The sequence below is a fragment of the Carassius auratus genome, chromosome 42 (assembly GCF_003368295.1).
Source record: "Carassius auratus strain Wakin chromosome 42, ASM336829v1, whole genome shotgun sequence".
NCBI lineage: Eukaryota > Metazoa > Chordata > Actinopteri > Cypriniformes > Cyprinidae > Carassius > Carassius auratus.
In genome coordinates this window covers 17,654,501-17,673,113 of record NC_039284.1, presented here as the reverse complement: position 1 = coordinate 17,673,113, position 18,613 = coordinate 17,654,501, and the positions used below count along the sequence as shown (strand labels likewise).

Genomic DNA, 18,613 nt, shown 5'->3' with positions numbered 1-18,613 from the left:
TTTTGAGCCAAAAAATAAACCACAACCTAGGTACTCATATACTTCAGATGTGAAGCTTTATAAATATAAATGTTGATTTTTACTTTGAATGGTAAAAAAAAATCCGTCTTGACCAATACAACATCCAGAACCAAAAAACAGTGATCAAGCCAAATCTGAAATAAACGAACCTGAATAAAGTGAACTGCCATTGCCATTCCCGTTTAGTCCTGTCTACCAAACATCCACAGCTGAGTTGCATTGTTGTCAACAAGCTTATAAGCAACACAAACAAGCCAACTGAATTGTGCAACTGGTATTTAAGTCATGACCTCTCCAAAAATCACCCTCAAGCAAGGCAGGATTAGATTGCTTGATTGTAAAATAGACTTCTTATAAATGTAACAAAATGTGAAAAAAAAATGCTTTTAAATAAAAAAGAAATTCCACATGCATGTCATCATCTGTCTTTTCCCCCCACATTAAAATACGAAACAGTGTAGCTTTTGTCTAAAATACAGATGTTTACAATTGTCTCCTAAAATGAAATAATGCAAACATTGGTTGGAAATCGTAACTGATAGGCAGGGTTTAGCCTTTGTATATATCAGCAGGTTTTCTATCCCTGTCCCTCAGTCATCACAGTGGACCCCCAGCTGATTATAAACAGGACAGAGGTTCTGTTCCTTAAAAACGCCCAGACACAGACTAAAACTCATGCATTACTCACCCATTTGTCCAAATCATTTGTCATCAAATGTTTAAGAGATAAGGCAGTGTACACTAGATATAACTTTTTCATAGAAAGCTGTTGCCACTGTACTTAAAAGAAGTTTACTAAAAGTAAGTCTAAGATTAAACATTGATTGAAAAATTATACAGTTCCATCTCAAAGTTTAAATTTTTTTTAGCTGTACACACTTCTACATCAACGAAAGGAAGTGTACAGATGTAACGGAGTTAAAGATGTTCTGTTCAAGTCCAGAAGTGCTGTTAATCAACTGTAAGCCGTTTCCTCAAACATTTTTATAAGTGTCAACATTCCACTGCAAGCGCACTTGAGAACGGCGCTACAACAGCTGGCTGAACAGATCACAGACACAGAACAATAACCCCCAGACACTGTTACAGTCATTCTTGGTGACTTTAATAAAGCAAATCTCTCCCGTGGTATTTTATTCTTTTTTTATTATCTGTGTTGTGGTTTTCTCTGTGTACTAGAAGCTTTTTGTTCTGTCTCCAAAACAAATTCATTGTATGTGCAAACATACTTGGCAGTAAAGCTCTTTTTGATTCTAATTCTTTACAGATACAAAATGCATACAAACCAGTTAAAAGACTTCATCCACTCTTAAAAATAAAGTTTTTTTGGGGGGGCTTCTATTATTTTGCTAACCTTCAACATCTATGGAACCTTTCAATTGCACAAAAGCTTCTTTACACTCGTAAAGATAAAGGTTCTAAAAGTTCAGCCACAAAAGAAGTATTTTTGGTTCCCCAAAGAATCGTTTCTTAAAAGAACCATTTTTATTTCTTCTTAGTATGAAGGAAATTTTAATACGGGACCTTTTTTACAATAAAAAAGTTCAATGGATGCCAATAAAGAACCTTTATTTTTAAGAGTGTATAGTGGGAAAACATTCTTAAGATCATCATCAAAATGTTCTTCATAAAAACTCTAACAATGTTGGTATTTTCTACTGTATCACTGAAAAAAGAAAAGGAAAAAAGAAGCCTTTTTGGATTTTTTTAGGCTCTTTAAATAACAAAGATGCTCCAGACTTTAAACCAGGTTTGAGTAAGTCTATGGTGCAGTCTATTTTCAGTTCCTCAAAATAGCAATGCACCAACAATGCGCCTGAATGCTCCTCTTTTTTACCCCAGCACGCCCATGGGAGCACATATGGGCACAAATGCATTTGCTATTTAAACAATGACAGAAAAATTAGAACTGCGTCAGGCTAAAACTAGCAGAAACACTTGTGCCACGCCTTGGACCACAATGTACCGAGTGTATGATAGGCCTCTCTGGACTAATTTTTGAGAGATTTGTCATGTTTGGAGAGGGATTCCTACTCTGTGCTCATTAGGCAAGAGAAACTACTACTAAGAAGACCTTCAGTAAACCAGCAGGGACACGCAAAACAATTTCCCCGTGCACGGGTCGGGAAACCAGACCCCCATTGCTTCCGGACCTCATTCAGTTAATAATGCAGTCATACGTTTGATGCAAGTACAGGATAAAAGCTGACAAAAAGCTTTGCTCACGGGGAGCCAATTCTCCACCTTAATTAGAAACACAGGGCAGCTCAGCAACATCACCCTTCAGCATAACAATAATGTTGGGTGGTTGGCAGGTTGATTGTAAACTAATTACTGTTTATTTAAAACAAATCATGCCTCTTCCTTTGCTGTCCCTCTTCTCCATGGAGGCATTGAGTGGAAGAGATCTGGCATCCAAGACTGTTTCACATCGAGTCACGTGGTCTACAGACCTGAAAAGAGGCTTTGTTGACTTCCTCCAGCATTAAAGCAGATGTTTGGCTTGGGTTTGGACCAGAGTGGCAAAGTCATACAGTGGGAAAATTAAGGCAAGAATGCAGGGTAGAGAGTCACTCTATAATATGCAAACACTAAAAGTTAAAGTGGTTAACAGAGATCTACCAGATACAAGCTTCGTTATCAACTTCTTCAAAACAGTTCTGTGAGCTGTTCATTGTTAATGTTAGCACCATCAAAGCTCAGTTTTTGAGAACCACCTTAAAACCAAGCTATCATTTGCCTTTTATTTATCAAACCTCAGGATAAACCTATGCTGTCTCCATGAGATATTTTCCATTCAGTCTAAAATAAGAGCTCAGGTTTTAATCTAGAACTGGTTTTATCAGGTAAATTGGGCTCCATGCCAAAACAGGCACACAACTCCAGAAGGCATTGCACTGGAGGCATCTCATGGCTAGGATTGGATCCAGATGGAGTTTCTGCTGCCTTGTGAAAACAAGCTGGCTTGCGTTGGCCTTGATCTCCAACTTCCATCAGCAAAGAGTAGTGTCCTAACTAGACAAGTAAAGATACACTCAAGCGATAACATGCCCTTGCAACAAAGCAAAATAAATCTAAGAACAAAGAACATTTACCTTTATTTATTTAGCAGATACTTTTATCTGAAACTTGTAAGACAATGCATAATAAAACCATAAAAATGTACTTTGGCATGCCACCCTCAATAGATGAGTTATATTGTAAACTTGTGCAGGATTTAAGTACATAGCATGAATCAATGCATGCTAAGTGCTAACTACTACATACTTTTGTGCATAAAAAGCATGGGGCTCCTGAATAATCTACAAAATATACAGGAGAAACTCTCATTATAGAACAGTGGTGGAGTCGTGTGTCAATGCTCTAATGTAATCTCCTATTTTAATGTGTCCTGTCTAGGGGTGTAACGATACGCGTATTCGTATTGAACCGTTCGGTACGACGCTTTCGGTTCGGTACGCGGTACGCATTATGTATACCGAACGGTTCGTTGGAGTAATTAATTATATTTGGAAAAAAAAAAAAGAGAGAGAGATAGAAATATAATGATATGCGTTCAACAAGGTAGCCCAATAACCCAAACAACGTAACAGGCAACGCCCCTGACACTCCCGAAGAAGAAAAAAACACCCTCTTATATGTTTATGTTAGGCTACTCAGCAGGCGCTCGCTCACTCAGTACGCGCTGAAGGCTCGTTGCAAAATAGCCAATGCGTTTAACAGACTAGAAATTAGAAGATCCTCCAATAACCAACAGGTCTGGTGTTTGGGTGCACTTTGGATTCCCTTTAAGCTATAATGGTGATGGCAAGAGAGCGCTCGGGCAGAAGCGCTCGGGCTCGCTCATGAGGCGTCTGTCTTTGCTAAGCAACAATGACGTGCTCTCTCCAATAGACGCGGAAATTTCAGCGAAGGATAAATGGATTTCCTGCTCTAAAAATCGCTTGCAGTAGCTCTGCTACTAAATTTATTTCAAAATTGCAATCCATATACAACTATGATCAGCTGATCCTTCATCTTGGCTGAGCTCTCAACGTTGTTACGGGAAAGGATGAAGCTGATTGGTTGGTTCTTGTCACATGACCCGCGGTGCGCTTGCGGCATTCTGAAAAGTTGAGATGTTTTTACATTTTGCTGTATCTAAAACGTATCGAACCGAACCGAACCGAACCGTGACATCAGTGTATCGTATCGAACCGAACCGTGAATTTTGTGAACCGTTACACCCCTAGTCCTGTCACAGCTAATTGACTCAGGATATTGGCTGATGACTACCATTAAAGATTTTCTTCTGTCCACAAGAGATAAAGGCTCTACTTATGAAGAAAAGACGGCATAAACACAGAGCTTATTAGTTATGAATTAGAAAGACCTGCATGGTTAGTAATTGAGAAGGCACCGTTTATTGTAAAATAAGGGATAAGGGTTAGGGTTAGGGTTAAGGTTAGGGTTAGGGTTAGGGTTAGAGTGAGTGGTTTTGAATCACACCGAAGCATGACTACTTACAAAAATAAATAAATAAATTGGACATAAAATATTATTCTGAGTTGAAGAGACATGAAACTAGCAACAACTTTTAATTATACAGTTTAGAGAAATATTACAAACATATTTGAATGCGGCAATAAGATTAACCAATCGGAATCCAGTATACTACAGAGATTGTGTTGTGTTACTCAAATAATGTTGCAAAACCAGTTGTCTCTTTAAACACCTTTCAGAGGTGGTGAGGTTCACAGGAAGGACACAGCGAAACCTAACACCCATTTTCTTTACCCATTGATTTTTAAGTTGTGCAGGAGCACAATAAGATAAAAGGTCCTATTGGCAACAAGGTAGAGAATTGTGGGACAGTTCCCTGCAACTGGGGCCGGATTCACAAAATGATTAGTGATAATTAATTGTGGCATGGCTTTTCTCTGAATTCTAAATTCAGTAACAACTCTTCAAAAACAAATAGGGACCTTAGAACACATTACCTTGAGAGAACACAAACAAAGCCTGTAATTTATTTCTTTTTTACATAAAAAATAAGGTGGTCTTGGATATCTGACAACTTCTTTAAAAAAATCACTTAGGAAGTACAAATAAATTACAGACTTCTTGGAATTTATGTTATAATTTTTTTTTCATCTTAAGAAGATTTTCAAGAATCTGGCCCACTGGTCTAAAAGCGCAGAGGATGTGATTCTATTTTTACAATTCCAATCAAACAGTGACTCATAAATGTATCAATATGTGTAACCGGATCCACTGCCATGTGTCCAAAACCGAAGTCGCTTCTCTGATGTTTTCATTATGACTGTATAGTGACTGTACCAAGAATTAATTAGCTAAAAAAAAAGAGAGACTTAAATGACACAATTTAAGAAATGAGAGAGTCATTAACTAGTTCTCAGAAGTTTTATAGGATGATCAATAATGCGAAAGGAACAAGATGAGAATTCATTCTTGCTAAATATTTCTTCTGAAAATCACAACGTGCATGTGATTGCAGACAGTATCAGAGTTTGGCAGGAAACTACTTTTGGAGTGCACTCAGTAGACTGCCAAACATAATCACTAACAGCCGATCTCACATTGTGCAATTTAGTGCCAGAAAGTGCACACTAACCAACACCATGCAAATGCACATGCAGGCTCTCCCAATACTACGGGTGTAGAATATGCAGGGGAGGTTTCATCCTTAATGCATACTATAGGAATTAATACCAAATATCACAAAAGTCTGTGAATTCTCTTATAAAAACAGCATTTTTTTTGTGTAAAACATGTTGAAGATTAGCCAATATCATTCATTAAATGATAAGCTGTTTCCTCAAAAAAGCTGTTTATTCAGTGTAATGAAGCCTCTCCTCCACTGACATACATTCAAACAAAACGGCCTAATAAACAAAGTATCTGAACAATGCAGTCCTAACTGACATATCATTTAGCCTATTACAGTAGCCTATGGAAACTATGAAATATATTTTCTGCCTTATTCAGTGATAAAAATTAAAAATAAAAATGAAAAAAAGTGGATGTAAGAGAACAATTCAAAAAATGGCATTAGGAAAATATAGGAACAAGTATTACATAATACAAATTATTGGCAATTGTCCAGCTGTTTTTATTTTTTATTTTTAGCTAATTAAAAGTAAAAGACAAGAAAACCTGTCAAATAGGCAAAAAAAAAAAAAATATATATATATATATATATAAATATATATATATACCCTCTCACTACCTCCTGCCAATTTGCCTCAAGCCAGGTCTCTTATGCATGTCTTTTCTGTTTTAACCTCATCATGAAAACAAAACTTTCTCAACACATGTTCCTGGCCTTATTGTTAATGATTCATTGGTGCATACAAAGGAAAAAATGTTGTTTTCACAATTTTTCAAAAAACAAAACAAAACACTTCACACTTATTTTTCCACTTCACTCAAACCACCTCATATTGTATTGCCAAACATGTAAAAAAAAAAAAATTGTGTGTGCTCAATGTGTTTTTATAATACTTGAATCCATTTCTGATGGAAAAGATCAAGTTTAATTAAATCAAGTTCATTTTTGCATTATGATCAGTACACTTTATATACATAATACCTGTTTTTATACAAAACCTAAAGTGTTATAGTGATCCTTTAAAAACAAAAGTTTAAAGCAGCTATATGTATGTTTTAACCTTGAAATATTAGCTTCAAAATCATTCAGGTGGCACAGATTCTAATATGGAAAATGGCTTTTGTTTCTTTCCCATAAACAGTTGAGCGGATATGAATTTGCACCAAAAGAGCCGATTGTTTTATGGCAGCAACAAATGCAAGTGTACAGCTATGAGCTATAATTACGACCTTACACTTATAATTCCATTTATTAAACTGTAAGGGGCTCCAAAGTCGCAAAAATAACTACATACAGTTGCGTAAAATGAGAATAATATAACAAATCAGAAATCAGAAAAACATACAAATAATTGAATTAAAATATGCCAGAACTATACTTTAGGTTTGTTGTACCTACCTTAAAAACTAAACGGCCCAACTGTGATTGAATCTTAAGAGACCATGAGGCAGTCCTTTGAGCATGCATTAACTTCACCCTGGGTAACCACCAAAACACAGGCTCATGTTCATCAGGCCACAGCTGCTCCTTATTGACCAAAGCAGATCCAGCATTCAGTTGGGTGTCTGCTCCACTGCACCACTTACATATGATTTCATTTCCTCTATACTAGACTGGCTGCCTATAACCTTGACAACAACACTTGACAACCCCCAGTGAAACCCAAGACTGACACTTCTCACACGCACACCAGCACAGCATCAATCACCACAGCAAACCTATCACAGGCCTGCACCTGCCTACCTACATGCACCTCCGGAACATATTTTAACATTTAAAACTGTCTACACCTCATTCATTCATTCCACCTCAGACAAAAAATAAAAATAAAAATGTATATTTCATGAACAATATGTTTTTTCCCCTTTTACAACAGTTGAATGGGAAGCAGCTATTTGTCATTTAGCAAATAGAGAAAAATATATATATATATTTTAGTTGACAAAATATATTTTTTATATTCATAAAAATGCATAAACAAAACTTAAACTTAATTAAATCATTATAATATCAAGTATATGTGTATAGTGGGATAATATAATATAATATAATATAATATAATATAATATAATATAATATAATATAATATAATATAATATAATATAATACCAATTTATTTCAGAAAAATAAACAAATAAAATAATTTATAAGTAATATATAGAAGTATATATGATGTATTGTATATGTTGTTTACATAAGGAGTATAAAATTATTACATATTTGTTTTTCACAAACAGCAAAAAAAAAAAAAAAAATGAAAACCAGTTTTGTTGTTATCAGACTATCTGCAAATTACATGTCCTTTTTTCTAAGATCAGATAGAGATATCAGATATACTTTTATATAATATATATATATATATATATATATATATATATATATATATATATATATATATATATATATATATATATATATAAAATTATAGAGAATATAATTTTTTTATAACGATCTCATTCAAGTCATTCAGGTCACAACAATTTTCAAGCTGAATAACATGTTTAATTCTCTTGGCTGCTTATCTGGAATAAGGCCTATCCAAAACACTCTGTTAGAATCGGATAGGCATCGCATTAGTTATTCTAGTCAGGATGGTTAAACCACTCCAAATGTTTGGCCTCCATCACAAGGACGCCCACTGGTGTTAGAATGATTGAGACCTTAAACGTTGGAGCTTCTCTGTAGAGCAAATGTGTTTTAGGTCAGTCAGTGTGGAGTAAACATGTCTAAATCTATTTCACACATGCTGACCAGGTTCAGATAAATTCATTAAGGAATGCTTCATTAAGCTCTGTTTATGGAAGACCAGTAGATAAGTCAAGAGCTGAGATAATGAACTGACTCGCATCCAACACTCCTAAAGATCAGTGTTTGCTTTGGGAAGTTTTGCTGGTTACACATTCAAATTTCTGAACTCTGTCCAGATGGCTACTATCTTTATTCCATAGTTTCTTGAGTGTTTTTGTCTGGCCCACGTCAGTTATTTAAGTGAGGGGCAGTTACACCGCTCTGAATTTATCACCCTCACCAAGAAAGATGTTTAGCCTGGATGAATTTCCTGAAATTTTCTGAACATTCAGATACAGATGACTCTGAGAACTTCACCCAAGGGCTCTATTGCATACATGATATTTCAAAATATTATATTATATATTTCAAATGCAAAAAAAAATGTTTTTTCTAAGAATGCATTGGTCCTCATGATAGGATAGAGTCATTTATGTAAATGCACCAAATTCACTACAAAAGTCATGCAAATGAGATAATTAAATGACAGAAGTTCACTGTAACAATTTTTCCAGTATTACAGGATGGCATAATGGCATATTGGTGCCTGTATATTTTGCAGCCTATAACGGTATATTTTATTAAAAATGGTGATGAATCCTATATGCTTCTACAAATTTCTCAGAATATTTCCTGTGTTTCATCCCCATCCCCCTGCCCTTTGTTATTCAACAACACTCACCATCCCATCGACGTGACATGGGCGTCAGGAACATTAACCTGAAATGCTGTCACATTCCCAGCTGTCATCAGGCCTGGCTAATAGCACAAGCATGCCAGCGCTATATTTCAGAGAGAAGGATTAGCTACACAGCGTTTCAGCTCAACGGTGGGCCCAGGCCGCAATAAGAGGGCCGTAGTATTTATGTGCGCTTACACTGGCGTCTCTGGAGTACGGTGAAGAGTGCAAAGCCAGAACTGAGGGGGCCGTTATGTGTCGAGGGAGCCAGACTCTATTAGCAACTGTCCTGCCAAGGTATGCTTAAATTCCAGCATGAAGCAGGACTTGTGTGGTTTCTGCTCTGGCTTCTTCTTTCATTCTTCTTTTTTCAAAGGTTTATTAAGGTGGATTTATAGTAGTTGGAGCTCGGAACAGTTAAGGACACCAAACTCTGGATTAATATCTCCTGGGAAAATCGCTTGCTCTTGATGATCTCACCTCATCTTCTTTTAAAAGCATGTTGTGACGATGGTGTAACCTCATGTAGATGCTTGTTTTAGAGCAAAAAAAAAAACAAAAAAAAAACACAGAAATAGAAAAGAAACACCTAAACTAGATTGAGAAAGTTGAAAGCAGTGCACAAGATATAATAAATATTTCATCACTATCTTAATCAGTCAGATTTGCCTCAAGGGGGCGGTTGAATAAACATTGCATTTATGCAATGAATGTGACTTTGTTGCCAAGGGGTGCCTGGAATGTTTTAGTTACCTTATATTAAATCTGTCAAGCAATGGCGGATGCATTTCATTTCTTAATAGATCTGTATTCAAAAAAAAAAAAAAACTGCTCTGCTCAGTAATTCTATTATTTGAAAAAAAAAAACTTAATAACATTTTTATTTCAGTTCTCCTCAAGTTCTGCAACATTTCTAATTTTCATTTAGTTTAACTTGATTAAAACAACTAAAAATAAAATATTAAAGAAAAAAAACTAGACAGCGTTTAAAAAATAATAACGGAAATTTATAACAAAATTACTACAAGTACCAACATTTTAATGGCACAAAAAATAATAATAAAAAATAAATATTAACTATAAAGTATAGTAAGATTACACTGCTACATACAATTTATTCTTATGAAAGCCTTTCATTAAGTAACACACTTTGACCTTGGACTGACTATTGTATAAATCAATAACAAAATACATAAATACCAATTTGCAGGAAGTTTGGTTAGATATTCTCAGCTGTCAAAATTAACCATATAATCATGCATAAATGGCAAAAATATATAGAAAGTCAGGTGAATGTCAACATGGACAGGTTACATGGCAAGCCCTCATCCTTGAAAACGAAGAGCAAATCTGCGCAAAGTAAAAATAAAATTTGACCCTGACTACACTAAATATGGGTTCACGTCAGCAAGGATAAACATGGTTTGAGCTGACCACAACAGGGTGAATTATTGTCTGCTGAGAGCACTAAAATCTCAGTTTAGAAAGAGTTCAGTTTTGGTTTTTAAACAGACATTTAGAAAAATGAAATGTTCTTAGTCTGTGATGGTAATCATTTTGCATACTGTTGGGGCGTTTCAGTTCAAAATTAATACATTTCAGTGTTTAATTCTAAGGAGATTTTTGTTTGCTTTTTGACTGGTGAGACACAACCCAAACATTGTGCTAAATGTAAAAACATAAGTGCAACTAACTGTATTATCATGCAATAATGGCAAAAAAACAAATAGGCTAATCAAAATAAAAAGATAAAAAGACTTTCCATATGACATCAAAAGGCTAACCAATCTTCATGATTTTGAGTGCATATTCATCTCCTCTAAAACCATGAATAAAACTACTCAAAATAAAAGAAAATAGGACCCAGACTACATCAAATAGGGGTTTACTTTGTGCATACTACAACATGTTTTGTGAAATGAATTATTGACTTTCGAGAGTATAACCCTAACCCATAAAACAATTGGTTTTAGTTAATTTTCACACAGAAATTGCTAGTATATTTCACGGTAACAAAGAAATGGCAAGTAACGAAGTTGTCGGGGTTTTGGTAAGGGAGGAACTCAGGTGCAGACAGGAATCGGGTACACACAGGATTTATTTGACAAAAAGGGAAAACAAAAACCCACGAGGGGGAAAACAGGACTAGGGCAAATACAGCAATACTAAATAAGACTGACTCGACAAGATAAACAAAGACTCAAAACAGGAGAACACTGACTACAACTAACACTCACGGTTATACAGGGACTTCAGAGGAACAATCACAAGTGTGGAACACATCTGAGAAACACAGTTGAGGTACAATCACAATCACAGGTACAAATCTCAATGACAATGAACCGACGCAAGACAGAGCACACTAGGAGATCTAAATAGGGGTACTAATCAAGACACGACAGGTGTTACAGATAGGACAATCAAGACACGACTAGGTTAACAAGGGGGGCGGGGCAAGGGAACGAGACAACACAAGCACAAGGGACGCGGGGCAACACTTACGGGACGCGGGGGGACGACATCTACTGGACGCGGGGGGACGACAGGACACGGGGCTACATCAGCAGGACACGGGGCCGGGGCCACATCAGCAGGACACGGGGCCGGGGCCACATCAGCAGGACACGGGGCCGAGACAACGGCTGGACACGGGGAGACAACGGCTGGACACGGGGAGACAACGGCTGGACACGGGGAGACAACGGCTGGACACGGGGAGACAACGGCTGGACACGGGGAGACAACGGCTGGACACGGGGAGACAACGGCTGGACACGGGGAGACAACGGCTGGACACTTGGTACTTCTGGGGACAGGGTCAGGGGACAAAACAGGACTGACGGGGACTTCTAAAATTTGGACAAGACGGGACAAATAATCAGAAAAGTCTTTAGCAGCTAGGATAATAGGCAGCTCCTTATGGGATGAGACCGACTGTACAAGAGTCTTTGCTGCAGAGTCGGCCGCGGCTCTCTCCTCCGCTCTCACGACTGCAGCTCTCTTCTTTGCCGGCTCGGGCACGCCCACCGCTGCCGGCTCGGGCACGCCCACCGCTGCCGGCTCGGGCACGCCCACCGCTGCCGGCTCGGGCACGCCCACCGCTGCCGGCTCGGGCACGCCCACCGCTGCCGGCTCGGGCACGCCCACCGCTGCCGGCTCGGGCACGCCCACCGCTGCCGGCTCGGGCACGCTCACCGCTGCTGGCTCGGGCACGCTCACCGCTGCTGGCTCGGGCACGCTCACCGCTGCTGGCTCGGGCACGCTCACCGCTGCTGGCTCGGGAGGAGACAGGGTCACAGGACCGGCAGGCCCCTTCTTCTTCCTCTTCCTCCTCGGGCGCGGTGCAGAGGCTACAGCTGGGTCAGAGGCGGGTTGGGGGAGTTTGGTCTCGGACAGGGCAGACTCGGACGCCGAAGACTCTGAAGCCGACTCCCATGAAAACAGTCTCCCTCGCTTGTTGGGGAGACTGAAGGTAGTGGGAGGTGCCTCAGGACTCTGGGGGGGACTTGCCTGATTCCCCAGGGTTGCCACGGCCAGGACACGGCCCTCTGGGACCGTGGGCAGCTGGGTAGGTGGGGACCTCTGGGGCTCCTCCTCTCGCCCGCTCGCTCCGGAACGACCTCCCCTGGTCCCCCGGAACACCACAAGGCGAGAGCCCTCAAAACAATCTCGCTGGCTGGCTGATGCCATCCAGCATTGCCTCCTGTCTGCTGAGTTCCTTTGTGGTCGGTTCATTCTGTCGGGGTTTTGGTAAGGGAGGAACTCAGGTGCAGACAGGAATCGGGTACACACGATTTATTTGACAAAAAGGGAAAACAAAAACCCACGAGGGGGAAAACAGGACTAGGGCAAATACAGCAATACTAAATAAGACTGACTCGACAAGATAAACAAAGACTCAAAACAGGAGAACACTGACTACAACTAACACTCACGGTTATACAGGGACTTCAGAGGAACAATCACAAGTGTGGAACACATCTGAGAAACACAGTTGAGGTACAATCACAATCACAGGTACAAATCTCAATGACAATGAACCGACGCAAGACAGAGCACACTAGGAGATCTAAATAGGGGTACTAATCAAGACACGACAGGTGTTACAGATAGGACAATCAAGACACGACTAGGTTAACAAGGGGGGCGGGGCAAGGGAACGAGACAACACAAGCACATGGCCCAAAGACAAGGCCATGCGCTTGTACACAAAACACGGGTCTGTCATGATCCTGCCTCAAGACTAGGAAAAATCAAGGACACGAGGGCAGGATCATGACAGAAGTAGAAAGACTTAAATAGTATTTTCTTGTTAAACATATTCCAGTACTCTTTGTTTACTTTGTTTTGCCGTTTTTTCGCAATGTTGCCAATGTTAGGATAATGAGATCTCATCATAGTAACATTTCAACTACAAAAAAAATTTAGATGCGATTTCTTATGTCCTCCCAAGCAGCAGAATTGAATCTATAAGAGGCCTATAAAACGGTTCTGCTGGCAGGAGACTTCAGACTGTTTCTGTTGGCACAGACGCTCACAGTTTTACAGAAAAAAAAAAAGTTTATTCCTGCCCTGCTCAGAGAATCAGATATCAAACTTACCTAGTCTGTCATGCTTTACAACATTCTCCGAAATATCATGCACGTCTGTAGCAAGACGAGTTACAGGCCATGCACAAAGTCATGCAATGTTCGGCTGAACACATTAAGTACAGCATATTGCATTCAAAATACTTCTTAAACTGAGCAGGTCCAGCGAATGGCCTTTTAATGCTACAAAAACTCCTCAAACACACCCCTGAGAATGAGGGAGTGAAAAATCATCCAGAGAGGAAATGAATGACTCATCGCTTTGATCCATTTCATAAGTCGCTACGGGAGGGTTAGCTTGATTCAGACCCTATTTCATCCCAATCTCTTTAAAAACGATCCCTCCACCGCGACTCATCACTAAACCGCCCCAACCAAATGCAAAACCACAGTTTCTGAATTAATCCAACATAACCCCCCAGTAAAAACCAAGGGACGGGCAGCCAGCCTGGAACAAAGTTTCACAACATTTACTTGAGTGATTTGCCAGAAACATGGCAGCACAACTGGGTTTTGTGCACTTTGCCTGATGATCGTGTCTTCTGCTGTCCAGTAGTAACAGATATATTCAAGCGAAGACAATGAGAAACAGACACGACCCATAAAAATGACATCCACATTCACATATTTCTATATCACCTCTGTCAACAGCTCAAGATGAGGGTTATACTGGAAATGGAACACTAGAATGCTGCTTAGTGCATAATACAGTAGAGGGTCCTACTATATATCAGACAAAATATAATGTGCAACAGCATACAGTTGTCTCAAATGGGAATCATCTAAAAAGTAAATGAATCCAATTTTTATTTAATTTCAGTAGTGTAAATCAAATAATGAGTCAAGATGCTTAAAATGTTGGCTGGTAACATTTTTGTTGCATTTTTCACACTCAAGCACATTGCAATTTCTGCATCACATTATAGAAAGCAGTTGGCCATTTATAAAAGCAAACATTTTCTTTCATTAAAAAAGAAAAGAAAAAAATGTGAAACAGTATGCAGTTTCAGTTATCATCTCAGAAATAAAATGAATCCAATTTTGAATTTACATTTTCCAAACATTTGATAGCACAATCAAAGAATGAGTCAGGAAGTTTAAAATGGTGGTTTATAATGTTTAATGCAAGTCGAGTGCACTGTATAATGGGAAGCAGTCTCAAAAGAAGTTTATTTTGGCGATGGAATAATAGCATGCTACTTAGAGCAAATGACACAGTGCAGACTTTTTTTTTTTAAACAGTGTGCAGTTGTTTCAACAGTTATCTTTTCCAAAATTAAAATAACCTATTTCTTAACCTTGTTGGCTGTTGTTAGTCCAGTCAAATAATCAATGGTTTCTTTTGCATTCGTCATAGTTGAAATGGAAGGTCAAATTTGGAAGCAAGCATTGAAATATGACAAGCAGTAGGCATTTTGAATAGACTAAGCTGCTAAATCAATGGAGAATTGATGTTTACTGACCTAATGTACATGGGGAGTATGAAGAAATGCAAGTGAAGTTGAACACACTGTTGATTAGCCAAGCATGCATTTCTAAGCTATAAGTCTCTTTCAAACAGTAAAGTTCTTTTAAATTCATCTACAAAGCTTTATTACAATACCCTTCAAATGGGATCAGCTATAGTTCAGTCCTGATAAACAGTGGTAAAATATTAGCAGCCAATGTGGGAATTTGGAACTGAACTGCAGAAAATAATTCACTGAGAGCCAAAATGTGACTCTGGGGGTCAAGCCAGCTTTATATTTTACATTGTGCTCCATTTCATGGCACTACATCCAGGAAACTCTTCAGTCCATTAGTCAGTTTTTCACACTCCAAAGGCCGTCCTCCATGTGGCATCCTCCAGTCTGATACATTACCAACTCTGAAGCCAAACTTTAACGAAGCACATTGTGTAAATACCAAAAATATCCCATTTGTGTTGTGCTAAAACTAAAATAAGAACTTCAGTGACTGAGGACCTAGGGTAGATGCTGTGTATTGTTTTAGCAAATGAAGATGAAAGATATTGAAATAAGATTTTCTAAAACAATTCCTGGTGACACAAAACTCTGACACAAAAATATGTTAACTTTAGGCATAATGTTAACTATTACTAACGATAACTATTTTATAGGAGAAAAGCAAGCATGAAAGTCCATCCCTATGCTTAACCATCAAAAGTAGATCATCCAAAATGTAGAATATAGATCAAACAATTTTTATGAATTCACAAAAACAGAAAATAGTTAAAAATCGCCATGACACTGTATTGGACCATAAAACAGTACAATCCATTGAAGAGACCACCTCTAAAGTCTATTGAAAATGTATTTTTAGAAGAGAGTCAAAGTACATTCTTTTTTTTTTTTTTTTTTTTGTTTAAATAGATTTTACCAGCAATTGTACTGCCTATCCATGCAGTTACAGTCAATAATGTTAATGTCTAGTTGAAAATCTGGCCAAGAATGAGAACTGGATCTCTGGTAATGGTGTTTCTTGCCTCATATTCGAGAGATTCCTAACTAAATCTGTCACACATGTGGGTGGCCGCCAGCCCTCACCATGAGACAATCCAGGATAAACAGAAACTGATCTCAGGACATCTCAGAGCTACCTTAAATCACACTACAAACATCTCGACCATCTCTTCCCTCTCCAGTTCTTACTTTTCAACCATGTAGAGGCAGCAAAACATATAGAACTAGTTTACTGCAAAAACTGGGCTGGAAAAACATCCACTGGACAAAACTTTGACTAACTTTATGTCAATAAAAGCAATACTGAAAATAATTTCAAGTCATTGTTGGGTTGTTATTGTTTTCTTGTTTTTTTTTTTTCAATTGTATTTTGATCCTAGAGGAGTGGGGGATGATATCAGAATGTTTTTTTTATAAAACTCAAGCAATAGATTTCACAACAACTTTTGATTTATAACGTCAGTTTATAATAATCACAAGCATATACACCCAGTTTGGAAGTCCAAATTCTTGTTACGAAAATAAAAAAACATAGAGGTTGACTCATATTTCGTATGAAATCTAAAGGAATAATTCACCCAAAAATGAAAAATCGCTGATAATTTTATGCAGATGAGTTTGTTCATTCATTGGAACAGATTTGGAGAAATGCACCATTCCATCAATTGCTCACAAGTGGATCCTCTGCAGTGAATGGGTGCCGTCAGAATGAGAGTCCAAACAGCTGATAAAAACATCAAAATAATCCACACCACTCCAGTGAATGAATTAATATATTGTGAAGTGAAAAGCTGTGCATTTGTTAGAAACAAATACATCATTAAGGTTTATTAACTTTGCTTCCGGACAAAATATGACTCCATAATCCGTAATAACACTTCCTCCATAGAGAAAGATTTCATCACCTGTTGTCCCCTCACATCAAAATCCACTGATATATTTGTTTACAAATCTTTTGGAATGTTTTTGCTTGTAAATATTTTTGATCTAAGCATATTTCTCTCCTAACTGGATTTTTCACCTTGCAAGATGTTAATTAGTGGACTCGTGTGGTGGGCTTTACTTGTGGATTATTTTGATGATTTTATCAGCTGTTTGGACCCTCATTTTGTCGGCACCCATTCACTGCAGAGGATCAATTGCTGAGCAAGTGATGTAATGCTAAACTCCTCCAAATCTGTTCTGATGAAGAAACATCTACATCTATGAGGCCCTGATGATGAGTACATTTTCAGCAAATCTTCATTTTTGGTTGAACTATTGCTTCAAGAAGACCCAAAGAAGCTCATGTGCACCATACGATAAAAGATCACTAATTTGATTCTTACATTACCCAGTGAAAATGTGAGAGGTGCTTATTTGTGAACAAGTTGCTGACAATGATAGGGTGTTATGCTAACAAAGTAACAGTTCTCTGGGGAGCAACACATGGATATCCATAGAATTGGCAGGAATAATCAGATGAGATGCTTTTCGTAAGAGCAACAACTCTACTTGGCGGACTGGTGGACTTGCAGACACACACCACCATGTCCCCTAACAGGTGATATCATGGAAACCGTTGGTCACTTTAAGGTGACAGGGTAGATATGAAGGAAAAATCGTAAAGGCGTAGTACCCTTTGGAAATATTTTCCATTGCTAAAAATAGCCACTTGAGACTAAAAAAGCACTACATGAAAACAGTTCCCAGCTTTGTCCCGTTAAAAAACGCAGGACATAAAAAAAAATGTCACTGCTCATGAAAGGTTTACATATTTAACAGGTGGTTAATAATTATAAATATTATTTTGCCCCAACATATGACTTTTATCCATAAGTCCTCCCAGATTTGTGACCATAAAGGTGAAGTGTGTATTTTTTAGAGTTAAAATACTTTTTTGTATGCAGCGTAAATATGCACAGATAACTGTAAGCAAGCATTTTCGGTTGATTTTCCAAGAAAAGTGCAAATACTGTGGCACCAAATACATATAAACAACTGTGTCAATCGAAACTGAAGTACTGCTCTGATATTTTTGTTAGTCCAGCAATCTTGTGTGTGGTGAGTTTGATAGTTTCAAATCCTCCCCAGTGAGGACGATGTGCGTAACTCCTGGCCGCTGTAAGCATTGCCTCTACAGCGGGGAATGCTGAAGCTCTGCCTATTTAATTCCCCAGCCACGCCTGACAAACAAGACGCTGAGCAGCAGCAGCAGCAGGGGGAGGAGTCAGCTCACCCCCCACCACACACACACACACACACACACACAGCACGCACACACAGACACACACACACATCGCACTGGCTCTTTGTCTTTCTTTCTTATAATGTTTAAACAATACTTAGAAACCAAACTAGGTGGTTTGTGTGGTTTTTCTAGGAACACAAGACCAATTAGATGTAAAATAGTTAGCATAAGAAAAGAGAAAGTAAGTATCAGATCATTTCCAGAGGGGAGAGGGACAAGCTAAACGTTTTCAGA

General features: G+C 38.3%; 1 protein-coding gene and 1 long non-coding RNA gene across 3 annotated transcripts in view; one reads left to right on the top strand and one right to left on the bottom strand.

Annotated features, from left to right (window-relative positions):
• The window catches only part of LOC113060912 (neuronal PAS domain-containing protein 3-like), a 783,891-nt gene that overhangs the window by 240,226 nt on the left and 525,052 nt on the right, over positions 1-18,613 (bottom strand). The window lies entirely within an intron of this gene.
• LOC113060937 (uncharacterized) overlaps positions 8,959-18,613 on the top strand; it is a 28,645-nt gene continuing 18,990 nt past the window's right edge. The window contains exon 1 of the long non-coding RNA XR_003278311.1: positions 8,959-9,395. This is a non-coding gene — a long non-coding RNA (uncharacterized LOC113060937). The remainder of the gene's footprint in view (positions 9,396-18,613) is intronic.